The sequence below is a fragment of the Trachemys scripta genome, chromosome 7 (genome assembly GCF_013100865.1).
Source record: "Trachemys scripta elegans isolate TJP31775 chromosome 7, CAS_Tse_1.0, whole genome shotgun sequence".
NCBI classification, from domain to species: Eukaryota; Metazoa; Chordata; order Testudines; family Emydidae; genus Trachemys; species Trachemys scripta.
This window is the reverse complement of record NC_048304.1, coordinates 52,158,680-52,172,611: the sequence shown is the minus strand read 5'-3', so window position 1 is coordinate 52,172,611 and position 13,932 is coordinate 52,158,680.

Below are 13,932 nucleotides of genomic sequence, written 5' to 3'. Positions count from 1 at the left end.
GGTATGTGGGAAAGGAGGGCACAGAAGCCGAAAGACAATGGCTTACCATGGCTGCATGCAAGCCGAATTCTGTTGCCCGGACCTGCATCTGTGATCTCTAGCAGCAAAGCCACAGGCACTCAATATTTGAGGCAAAATGCGACCTTGCACAGAAATCACATGTGCTATGTAATGTGAATAGTGTTGTTCACTGTGAAAGAGTATAAGCATTGTTCTGTAAAATGTATCTTTTTTTTTTTTTTTTTAAATTCTCTCCTTTTTTCCCTCCCTCCAGCAGCTGCAAATTTTTCAAGCCTCCCTCCTCCGTCCCGAAGGCTATCTCAGATAAGGCGTTGGGGAAAAAAAGGATGTGAGACGAGATGTTCGCGGAAAACATGGAATCCACATGCAGTGAAAGAGCTCATCTGAATGAGTGGAAGGACACGGTTTCAAAGTATAGGAAAGATGCCAGTGAACGTGAGGACAGGAGGGACCAATGTGAGGAGAGGAGAGACGCTCGAGATGAGAGGTGGCAGCAGGAAGATCAGAGGAGGCAGGATGCAACGCTGGGGCTGCTGCGTGAGCAAGCAGACATGCTCCGGCGTCTGGTGGAGCTTCAGGAACGGCATCAGGATCACAGACTGGCACTACAGCCCATGTTCCATAGCCTCCTCATCCAGATGTGTAAGAACGCGGGGGTGGGGAGGCTCTGTGCACCCTCCCATTCCACCCCAGTGGACAGCCCAAGCAAAATTTTTTTAACCTTTTTTTAGTGGCCTTTTCCTTCCCGCCGATCCTCCTCCCAAACCCCACCCGGGTTCTCTCCCTCTTTTTATAATCAATTAATAAAGAATAAATGATTTTTAAACGATAGTGACTTTATTTCCTTTGAAAGCAAGCTGTGATCGAAGGGGGAGGGTGGGCTCCTTACAGAGAATGAGTTAATAAAGGGGGTGGGTTTCATCAAGGAGAAACAAACAGAAATTTCACACTGTAGCCTGGCCAGTCATGAAACTGGTTTTCAAAGTTTCTCTGATGCGCAGCGCTTCCTGGTGTGCTCTTCTAATCGCCCTGGTGTCTGGCTGCGCGTAATGAGCAGCCAGGCAATTTACCTCAGCCTCCCACCCTGCCATAAAGGTCTCCCCCTTACTTTCACAGAGATTGTTATTGCTGCTTGCTGTGTGCTCCACAATGGGGATATTGGTTTGGCTGAGGTCTGACCGAGTCAGTAACGATCGCCAGCAACCTTTTAAACATCCAAATGCACATTCTACCACCATTCTGCAGTTGCTCAGCCTGTAGTTAAACAGCTCCTGACTCCTGTCCAGGCTGCCTGTTTATGGCTTCATGAGCCATGGCATTAAGGGGTAGGCTGGGTCCCCAAGGATAACTATTGGCATTTCAACATCCCCAACGGTTATTTTCTGGTCCGGGAAGTAAGTCCCTTGCTGCAGCCGTTTAAACAGAGTAGTGTTCCTGAAGACGCGAGCATCGTGAACCCTTCCCGGCCTGCCCACGTTGATGTTGGTGAAACGTTCCTTGTGATCCACCAGTGCTTGCAGCACCATTGAAAAGTACCCCTTGCGGTTTATGTACTGGGTACCCTGGTGCTCCGGTGCCAAGATAGGGATAGGGGTTCCATCTATCGCCCCACCACAGTTAGGGAATCCCATTGCAGCAAAGCCATCCACTATGACTTGCACATTTCCCAGAGTCACTACCTTTCGTAGCAGCAGCTCAGTGATTGCTTTGGCTACTTGCATCACAGCAGCCCCCACAGTAGATTTGCCCACTCCAAATTGATTCCCCACTGACCGGTAGCTGTCTGGCTATCGCCACTCGCTTCTCAACTGTGAGGGCTACTCTCATCTTGGTATTCTGGCGCTTCAGGGCAGGGGAAAGCAAGTCACAAAGTTCCATGAAAGTGCCCTTACGCATGCAAAAGTTTCGCAGCCACTGGGAATCGTCCCACACCTGCAACACTATGTGGTCCCATCAGTCTGTGCTTGTTTCCCGGGCCCAGAATCGGCGTTCCAGGGATAGAACCTGCCCCATTAACAACATGATCTCCAAAGCACCGGGGCCCGCGGTTTGAGAGAATTCTGTGTCTGTGTCCATGTCCTCATCACTCTTGTCGCTGCGCTGCTGTCGCCGCCGCCGCCTCTTCGCCTCATTTTTCTGGTCCTGGTTCAGCATAAAGTGCATGAGAATCCGCGAGGTGTTTACAATGTTCATGACTGCTGTCTTGAGCTGAGCGGGCTCCATGCTTGCCGTGGTATGGCGTCTGCAGTGTTCACCCAGGAAAAAAGGCGCGAAATGGTTGTCTGCCGTTGCTTTCATGGAGGGAGGAGGGAGGCTGTACCCAGAACCACCTGTGACAATGTTTTTTGCCCCATCAGGCACTGGGATTTCAACCCAGAATTCCAATGGGTGGGGGAGACTGCGGGAACTATGGGATAGCTATGGGATAACTACCCACAGTGCAACGCTCCGGAAATCGACGCTAGCCCCGGTACACGGACGCACACCGCCGAATTAATGTGCTTAGTGTGGCCGCATACATTTGACTTTATACAATCTGTTTCCAAAATTTGAATTCTGTAAATTCGGATTAATCCGATAGTGTAGACATACCCACAGAAAACCTTATAAACCAGTCATTGTCAAAGCCAATTTTAGTAGTACTTAATGAGGCTGTTAAAAATGCTGGAGACACAACACAGTTTATTCAAACAAACAGGGCTGTCACATAATACTTTCTCTTTAAGCAAGAGATGCCACACACCAGAAACTGGAGACCAGTGTTAAGTGCACTGTCATTTGTTAATCCTGAAGTTGGACACTGGTTCCGACCAAGACCAGCAAATGCTCACTATCTTTCTGTAAGAAACTCAACTGACTGGTTAGAATCATGCAGTATAACAGTGAAAGACTCAGCTGTTGAAAAAGTGAAGAACTCTCACCGCATTCAGAAAATATGCATACATGGCTGATGAATGAACCGATGCAAATGGGTGTTAAGTATTAAGTCACTGCATATGTTTTCTTGATGTCAGTGGTAGGGCAGTAGATGAATTTCTAGATGTTCAGGTTATAGAAGACACATTGGCTGTATCTCTGACAACCCACATCTTAGAAGAGTTAAATGCTTGTAAATTGAACCCCAAAGAGATGGCTGCTTGTGCATTTGATGGAGCTGCAAACTTCTCTGGAAAACACAGTGGAGTACAAGCTTTGCTCAGAGAAAAGTGTAACTAAACTCTCCTATATACACTGCAGAAGCCATCTGTGATGGGTTCAGTCACAGAGACACCCCCTTGGGACTGTCACCTGATGTGCTGAAATTACCTCTGTGCCCATTTTCCCTGCCAGCTTGGGACTCCAGAACCCTGCCTTGTTGAGCCAGACATGCTAGCCTGCTGCAACACAGACTCAGGGTCTGGGCCACGCCCTCAAAGCTGCAGACTTTAACCAAAAACAGCTCAGCAGGTTACCTCGCCAGTAGCCAGACATGCAGTTCCCAATGGGATCCAAACCCAAATAAATCTGTTTTATTCTGTATAAAGTTTATACCAGGTAAATTCATAAATTGTCCGCCCTCTATAACACTGATAGATTTGCACAGCTGTTTGCTCCCCCAGGTATTAATCACTTACTCTGAGTTCATTAATAAACAAAAGTGATTTTATTAAGTATAAAAAGTAGGATTTAAATGGTTTCAAGTAATAACAGAACAAAGTAAGTCACCAAGCAAAATAAAGCAAAAACTTGCATGTCTAAGCCTAATACATTAAGAAACTGATTACAGGTAATATCTCACCCTCAGAGATATTCCAATAAACTTCTTTCACAGACTAGACTCCTTCCTAGTCTGCGCCCAATCCTTTCCCCTGGTACAGTCCTTGTTAGTTCCAGCAGACATCTCAGATGGTAAGCCGGGGCTTTCTCATGACTGGCAGCCTCCTTTGTCCTGCTCCACCCCCTTTTCTAGCTTTGGCACAAGGCAGGAATATTTTGTTTCTTTGGATCCCCACCCCTCCTTTAAATGGAAAAGTACCAGATTTAAGATGGATTCCAGTGTCATGTGACATTGTCCTGTGAGACCCCAGCCTCCATTCTTCATGGGCTGGCCCATACCTACACAGGAAGGTTTGCAAGTAAACAGAGCTATTTACAGTTCATTGACTCTGAAGCACCCTTAATGGCTTCCACTTAATATGTTTACATCAGTAATACAAGTTTATATCTTATTCTCCTAACTCCAGACATAGAAATAATACATGCAAACAAATAGGATGAACACACTCAATAGATTATAAGCTTTGTAATGATACCTTACAAGAGACCTTTTGCATAAAGCATATTCCAGTTAATTCATATTCACTTTCATAAAGCATGTGGAGTGCAACATCACAACATCTACTTGAACTAGTACTAGCATGAGCTGCAGAATCTTCAAAAGGAATTTAAAAAGCTATAAATTTAATGTCTTTCTTTTTTCAGCATGAGTCCAAAGGGACTGAACATCTTGGAAAATATAGAAGATACACTGGGAATGAAGTTCAAATTTGAAAAACTCGCTGGCTTTCTCATGAGCAATCCTTGGCTGTTGTCTTAAATTTACTGCAACCATTATTATTGGCTTTGGAAAGTATCTACCGAGATGGGATGGATCTAAGTAGTGAGGCTGGTGGACTACTTTTGCTACTAATTTCAGAGAAGACAATCACCATTCTCTCTTGTAAGTCTACTGTTGAAACCACTTCAGTCATTAAACAATGCCATCCAGACATCTGCTACAACAGTACTAGATCTCTGTCTAGCAATGGAAGCTATTCTTGGATCAATCAGAGAGATATCCATTGAAAACGTACTGGAAGAAACAAAGACTTCAGTTCAGAAATTGACTAATTAGGGCACTTATATTAACTCCTTAAATGAAGAGGACAAGAAGTGTTTGGTAAGCCGGCTGAAAAAGTAAAATACACAGACTTGATTTTTACCTCTCTACAACAGCAACTTCTGGATTCTGTCAACCTCTATGTAGCTTTTACAGATGCCTGTCTTGTAAAACACTGACAGTTGAGTGGAGTGAGGCACTACCTGCAATGGGGCTGCCATGTGATCAGGACAGAATAGAGAATTTGAACAGAGTGGAATATCATATGATGAATAAAAGAAGATTTGACTTCAACTTCTTCTTTATCATCACTAGTGATTCAACCCAATTTTTGTGCTATATTTCCTGGGATGAAAGAAGTAGGAATTCATCTTTTTCTACTCCCAGTCACAACAGCTGCAGTTGAGCATTCTTTTGTGTTCTGAAAAAAGTCGCCTTCTGCATGATCATGAGCATATCATGAGGGACTGGAAGTCCCGGACACATGAGGACTGTGACAGAGTAATAATCCAGCACCCTGTTCAGTAAAGCTCTCCCAGACTGGGCCCTATTACCTCGCCTGCATTAGCGGCAGAAGGACTCGCACCCACCTTCTCGGCTGCTGTGTGGCTTAATCCAGAGCACTACTTAGATCCCCAAGGGCAGCTGAGTCTGTTTTCAACCATCATTTCCAGGCTGGAGATTCCAAAACCTGGGATGAAGCCTCACCCCATCCACAAATGAGCTGATGAGTCAGACTCATCCTTGAGTAACTGTGCCAGGGTTCCAAGGTTCCATCCTTCATGGGTGTGTAGGATAGTCCTAGAGCTAATATGGGGGAGGGATGGCTGCTGCTGCCACGGGTGTGCAAGCCTGGGGCTTCCTATATTTGCCCTAGCATCCTTCAGGGTGCAGAGAAGCTCCGTTGCTCCATTCTCATCTGGCCACTAGGGAGGAGGGGCTGAAGTCTTTGGTGGGAGACATGGACTTGAATATGGACTCCAGTGAGCAAATGTATGTGAAAAAGCTAAAAAATGAGTACTCTGTGGGAAGAAGACTTCACTGCCAGCCCCTAGTAAGATCTGGAAATGTATGGTTTTCAAATTCATATTCACTAATTTCACAAGTAACTCAATTCAGAGTCATTTTCAGATTATACATGACACAGTAAAGTCAGGCGATTCCGCCTCCCAGTTAGGTTGTAGGGTGAGGTGCCCTCTCTCACATCAACAGGGACTTGTCCTGCTATTGCTTATTTGGGGTCTAGGATTAGTCAAAAAATTCTACTGATCACAGGTTAAAATAGGCCTTTGGCCCTCTCAGCTTTTCTTTTAGGTCTAACCTCTTATGAACTTTCTAGACCAGCATAAGTTTCCATGCACTTGTCTAATTCTAGATCCCATTATTATTATATAAGGACTTGGAAACAATGCCTTCCTTTCACAGAGACAGAGTAGCAGGGGAGTTTGGCTTCTCTTCATGATGGACACGTTTTCTCTCACATTTCAAGATAAACAGCAAACCTTCATTGCTTTTAGAACACATTTTTATTAAGTCAGTACAAACCACCCTAATGTCAACAAGCCAATACATTTTAATCATTTTGTTTTTCCATACCAGTCACATTCCTGCTGCTCTGTGTCACTATTCAGAACTATCAATATCAAGAGAAGAGCTGGGTGAATAATGGATTTTCTTTTTTGGTTTGCTGACAATTTTGAAAAAAATATTCTGTTTCAGGTGGAACCAAAAACAGTGTTTAAAAAATGTTCAGCAAATTGAAAAGTCAAAACCATCTCAAGTTGGGTCAAAATGAACCTTTTTTTTTTTTTTCAACCCAATTCAAAACTTTTCATTTTGATTTCAGGCGTTTTGACAAAAGCAAAGGAAGACAAGAGTTACAAAATGACCAGGGAACAGAATATAGCCTTTCTTACAATGTTTAGCCCAGGGGTTAGGGATCTCACCTAGACTGTGGGAGACCCGTGTCTCCCAGAGGAGGTAATTGAACCCAAATCTCATGTCCTGGGTGAGTTCGTTAACTACTGGGCCAAAGGTTGTGAGGGAGCCTTCCTCCTCAGGTCAAAATATTTTCATGTTTTTAGTTTGGTTACAGCTATTTGGCAAAAGCAACACAAATTCACAGATACTTTTGGGTTAACCAAAACTCAATTTTGACCAACTCTACTCACGAACATGGTTATCTGATTTAGTGTGGGCAAGTGGCGGGTGGCAACCTCACTGGGATGAGTATACATGATAAACAAGATTTTGATACTTTTGACATCCCTCTAGCATCTACTTTCCTTCAAATTAATTACATCTGTATGATCATAGATAAATATAAAAATGGCTATCTTGGATCAGACCAATGGTCCTTGTAACCCAGTATCATGTTTTCCAAGAGAGGCCAATGAGGATGCTTCAGGGGGAATGAACAGAACAGGGCTATTATTGAGTGATCCATCCCCTGTCATCCAGTCCCAGCTTCTGGCAGTCAGAGGTTTAGGGACACCCAAATCATGTGGTTGCATCACTGACTATCTTAGCTAATAGCCATTGATGGATTTATAATCCATGAACTTATCTAATTTTTTTGGACCCAGTTAGTTTTGGCCTTCATAACATCCCCTGGCAATGAGTTCACCAGGTTGACTGTGCATTGTGTGAAGAAGTACTTCCTTTTGTTTGTTTTAAACCTATGGCCTGTTAATTTCATTGGGTGACCCCTGGTTCTTGTGTTATGCGAAGGTGTAAATAACACTTCCCTAATTGCTTTTTCCACACCATTCATGATTGGATAGACCTCTCCTTCTTAGTTGTCTCTTTTCCAAGCTGAACAGTCCAAGGCTTATTATTCTCTCCTTATATGGAAGCTGTTCCACACCCCTAATAATTTTTGCTGTCCTTTTCTGTATTTTTCCCCAACTCTAATATTTATTTATTTTTTTTAGATGGGGTGACCAGAACTTCATGCAGTATTCAAGGTGGGGGAATACTATGGAGTTATATAGTGACATCATGAAATTTACTGTCTTATTATCTACCCATTTCCTAGTGATTCCTAACATTGTTAGCTTTCTTAACTGCCCCTGCACATTGAGCAGATGTTTTCAGAGAACTATCCACAGTGACTCCAAGATCTTTTTCTTGAGTGGCAACAGCTAATTTAGACCCCATCATATCATATCTATAGTTGGAATTATGTTTTCCGATGTATATTACTTTGCATTTATCAATATTGAATTTAATCTGCTATTTTATTGCCCAGTTGTGTGAGAGCCCTTTGTAACTCTTCACAGTCAGCTTTGGAATTAACTCTCTTGAGTAATTTAGTGTCGTCTGCAAACTTTGCCATCTCACCATTTACCCTTTTTTCCAGATAATTTATGAATATGTTGAACAGTACTGATCCCATTACAGATCCCTAAGAGAAACCACTATTTACCTTTCTCCATTCTGAAAACTGACAATCTATTCCTACCCTTTGTTCCCTGTTTTTTAACTAGTTACTGATCCATGAGAGGCCCTTCCCTCTTATCCCTTGACTCCCTACTTACGAGCCTCTGATGTGGGACCTTGTGAAAGGCTTTCTGAAAGTCCAAGTATACTGTATCTACTGGATCACCCTTGTCCACATATTTGTTGATCTCCTCAAAGAATTCTAATAGATTGGTGAGGCATGATTTCCCTTTCCAAAAGCCATGTTGACTCTTCCCCACAAATCGTGTTCATCTATATGTCTGATAATTCTGTTCTTTACTATAGTTTCAGCCAGTTTGCATGGTACTGAAGTTAGACTTAAGGGGCTGTAATTGCCAGGATTGCCTCTGGAGCCTTTTTAAAAAATCAGCTTGATAGACTGACCTGATCTTGAACAAACCTTATGGAATTAAAATAAACTCTATCAAATTAAGTTAAATCTTACTGAGTTAGGGTTAATACCTTTGGGGTATATTGTATTGAAAATTAAATTAAGTATGTGTTACTGTGGCATTGTATGTATTTTCTTTAGTAGCAGGAGGAGGCTAATGTACTTCCTCCATTATCCACCCTTTGAAGCCACCCGCTGGAAATGTCCATGTATACTAGTACAAACCAGATTCTCCATGGACCAATAGACAAAGAGGATTTTTGGATAAAGAGCCTGGTTTTAAACTGGCTCAGGGCCTTCTTTCTGATGAAGCAAACATAGGACTCCTGGTCCATGGAGGCCCTCCCATCCTTACGAAAGTGTTGGAAGGACTGGGCTGCTGAAGCCCCATAAGACTGGGTGCTTGTTCTGAACTGATCTGTGATGAACATGTGACCACACAGGAGACCCCATGGATGTTTAAAGACTGCTGTTGCCAGAGCCCATGTTAGGACTGAGGTGACCTGTGGTAACAGTATTAGCAGGCATGTAGGCTCTTTTATTGTTATTTATTTGGTTTTTTTGTAATGCTTTCACCTTAAGAATAAGACAGGCTTGCATAAGTAGTACAGTGTGGTAATTTATTGACAGTCACTCTTATCCCTCTCTAAAGAGAAAGCAAGCCTCTGCTGGGAATAACACAGTGAAGGCAGAGAGCTGGCAGCCTGGAAATAACCCCAGTCAGAAGGGAGAGAGACATAGGTCTCCACCCAGAAAGGTAACAGTTGGGGAGTTTGAAAGCCCGGGAGCGGGTGCCCTTCCTGGATCACAGTCGGGAAATACAGGTCCAGTTGCTCTCAACCGTGACAACAAAGTCAGAATTCAAAGCCAGAAGGGACCAGATCATCTAGTTCAGTGGCTCTCAACTTTTCCAGACTACTGTACCCCTTTCAGTTGTCTGATTTGTCTTGCATATCCCCAAGTTTCACCTCACTTAAAAACTACTTGCTTACAAAATCAGACATAAAAATACAAAAGTATCACAGCACACTATTACTGAAAAATTGCTTATGTTCTCATTTTTGCCATATAATCATAAAATAAATCAACTGGTTTATAAATAGTGTACTTACATTTCAGTGTTTAGTATATAGAGCAGTATAAACAAATCGTATGAAATTTTAGTTTGTACTGACTTCACTAGTGTTTTTTATGTAGCCTGTTGTAAAACTAGGCATGTATCTAGATGAGTTGATGTACCCCCGGAAGACCTCTGCGTATCCATGGTTGAGAACCACTGCTCTAACCTGATCTCCTACCACCTGCTGTATAGCACAGGCCCCCAGCACCTGCCCACTACACCCAACAAGCAAAATTAGACCCAAGTATTACAGCACACAGGAGACAAGACTATTATGTGCCACAGGCAGAGAACAGGAGAGACTGGGTGATGAAGGCTCCTGCAATGGCAGGAAAATGATGAAGTGAGAGAGACTCAGATAATCCTGGCAAGTGACCCATACCCCACATTGCAAAGAAAGGTAAAAAAATCCCCAAGGTCCCTCCCAGTCTGACCTGGGAGAAAATTCCTTCCTGACCCCACACGTGGTGATCATTTTAGATCCTGAGCACATGAGCAAGAATCAACCAGCCAAGCACCTAAGAGAGAATGCCCAGTTCCACCTCAGAGCCCTGGCCCACCTTGCCCAATGTCCCATCTCCATCCATGGCCAACCCTGATGCAGAGGAAGGAGACCAACCCTCATCCCCCTTAAAGCTCCAGAAGATGGCTGAAACCCTGAAGCATGAGCTGTAGGCACATAAGACAATAACCCGAAGGGACCCTCCAGTGCTGCTGAGCCCCGCCCCCTACTATCACAAGCATAGGGGCTGACTCCATGGGTGCTCCAGGGTTGGAGCACCCACGGGAAAAAATTAGCAGGTGCTTTGCACCCACTGGCAGCCAAGCTCCCCTCTTGCCCTTGCTCCTCCCACCTGCCGGTGGCCCCACTGATCAACTCTTCACCCTCCTCCCATTGCCTCCTGCATGTTCCGTGGCATGCAGGAGGCACCGGGAGGGAGGGGGAGCAGTGGGGATGGGGCACGCTTGGGGGAGGGGGCGAGAAGAGGCGGAGTGAGGGTGGGAACAGGCAGGGCAGGGGCACGGTTTGGGGAAAGGGGTATAGTGGGGGTGGGCCTGGGGCAGGTCAAGCACCCCCTGGGGAAGAGAGGAAGTCGGCACCTATGATCACAAGCAACCCTGTCGTACAATCTCACTCATAAATTTGTCCAGCTGCTCTTAAAACTAAGAAAGTTGTTTGGTCTCACAACTCCTAGTGGGAGGCTGTTCCAGAACCTGGTCCTCTGCGAGTCGGTCTCTTGAGGTTCCACTCAGCTTTCTGTGATTTCAGCTCTCAATGGGGGAACCTTACAGTGCATGCAGGCTGGGCTGTTTTTTCCACAGAAATGCTGACCTGCAGCAGATCTAAGCACTCAGACCTGATTATTAGTGATTTCAACTCTAGTGGTCACTTAACAAAACAAAAGACTCTCCATGGAGCCTAATAAGCTCTATCTTTAAATAGGGGAGAGGGGCAAGTGCCTGTGACTCTTAGGTCCCATCTACACTGGCAAGTTTGTGCGCTGTAAAGCAGCTTTAAGCGCTGTAACTCCTGAGGTGTACACACTGCCAAGCCACTTAGTGTGCAGAAACTGCACAGATGCAGCACTCTAAAAAAACCACCTCGACGAGAGGCATAGAGCTTCCTGCGCCGGGGCTACAGCGCTGCGGTGCCACTGTAGGCACTGTGGTGATTACAGCGCTGTGATTGGCCTCCGGGAGCTGTCCCACAATGCCTGTTCTCACCTCTCTGGTCATTGGTTTGAACTCTACTGCCCTGCCCTCAGGTGACCAACCATCAGCCCCACCCCATACTTCCTTTGCAAATTTGAAAGCCCCCTTCCTGTTTGCTCAGTGATGTGTGCAGTGGTCTCAGCGCATCTTTCCAGGTGGCCATGCCTGCTCCATGCACCAGGCGATCCCGCACTTGGAGCAATGCCAAGCTGCTGGACATCATCAGCATTTGGGGAGAGGAGGCAGTGCAGTCACAGCTGCGTTCGAGCCATTGGAATTATGATACCTATGGACAGATTTCTAGGTGCATGATAGAAAAGGGCCATGACAGGGACACATTGCAGTGCAGGGTCAAAGTGAAGGAGCTGCGGAACGCCTACCAATCGCCACTCCAGTGCTGTGTCCACGAGCTGCCGGCTCTACAAAGAGCAGGACACGATACTCGGTGGTGACCCCACCTTCACTGCGAAGGCCTCTGTGGATACTTTGTTGGCTCATGTGCCAGTCAAGAGTGGACCGAGCCAGGAGGAGGTAATCTTGGATGAAGAGGGGGAGGGGGAACCAGAGGCAGAGGATGATTCGGAAGCCAGAGATGCATGCAGCCAGGAGCTCTTTTCTTCCCTGGAGGAGCCTAGCCAGTCACAGCAGTTGGATCTTGGCAAAGCGCAAGCAGGAGAGCAGGCCCTTGATAAGTCAATCTGATTTTGGGAATTGCTGAAGCGAGTTGTTGGTGGCAGGAGGGTTGCAGAAAGCAGGCTTGTCTCCCACCTCATGCCTAGTTTGAGCAGCAGAACAGCTGTTGATACTCTCCCTCACTTCATGGGAAGCTCCCTCAGAGATCATCAGGAAACTTTTGTGGAGACACTGGGCAATCCGCTCCCACAGGTTCCTCGGCAGAACTGCTTTGTTTCGTGCCCCATTAACGATAACTTTCCCGCGCCACTGTGCTGTCACGGGTGCAGAGTAGGTGGACCACTGCCGTACACAGGCTAGCCACATAGGGGCCAGGGCAGAAGCCGCAGGCTTGGAGAAGACCATCCCTTGATTCCCTGCTCACACTCAGCAGCAAGATATCTTCCATAATGATCACCTCCTGTGGAAAGTGTGGGGACAGGAATGATTATCAGGCCCACCCTACAGTGCTGGCTCTCCCCAAGTGCCCAAGAGCCACGTGCCCAGTGTACAGCAGGGTCCAGGAACAGTGATTTACCTTGCCCCTGCAGCTACTCACCATTTTGGGGGTCTTGTGGCTTATGTGTGCTTGCCTGGGGGTCAGTTAGTGACAGGCATGTGAGTACTGGCTGTGTTTTAAAGCACTGAAACAGTATTGTCTGCGTTGCAAACAATACTACTTCTGTAAAATGTTGCATTTAAACTTCACAGAGATGACCTTGGGAGCACAGCCTCCCTCTTTGTTATTGGTGGCAGAATGGTTGCGAAGAATTAGGAAGCATCCAAGAAAAACTAAGGATAGGGTGACCAGACAGCAAATGTGAAAAATCGGGACGGGGTGGGGGGTAATAGGAACCTATATAAGAAAAAGACCCCAAAATTGGGACTGTCCCTATAAAATTGGGCATCTGGTCACTCTAACTAAGGAGGACTTTATGCTTGAGGTTATAATGCACTCCGCTGCTGAGAAAAAGGAATTGAAGGAGTGGCGGGACAGCAAGAAGAGGGAATGAAAGGAGAACGTGGCACACCAGAAAGAAGCCACGGAACGGCTCTTAACAGTTATGGAGTGCCAAGCAGACACGCTCCAGGCAATACTAGCTCTTTAAACCGAGCAGCTCTGCACCCACCCTCCCCTGCAGCTGCTGTCACAACACTCTTTCCCATGCGCCCCCTCCCCTCACACACACCGCCAACACACTCTTATCAACATCCTGCTCCACTCTCTACCCGCATTCCACTCCTCCCTCCTCACAGTCCAGCAGTGTGGACTCCCAATACCCACTGTACTCAACACCCATCCATTTACAGTTTGGTCCTGCTGAAGTACAGCACCCGCTGCATCATACTCCAAAGGAGAAGGTTGGGTATGATCCCTGGACGTACACAAATCTGTAGCCGTCCCGGGACCCTGCCTCCTCTTGAGACCTTCCATTCCCCCATCCCCCTCCCTGCTGATGATTTTTTTTTGTTTCACTATCTCCTCTGGTTGTTGTCTTTCAATAAAAGAATTGTGTTTGTTTGAAAGCAATCTTTATTCTATTAAGTGAAAGCAAAAAGAGCACTGCAAAGCAACATACAATTATGTTAAGGCCCCTTCTTGCATAATGTGCACCAATCACCTCCTAGTATCACAAGCACTGCAATCCTGAGCATAGCAACAAATATTAGTGGCTTTCAGTTTCTAATTGCTGC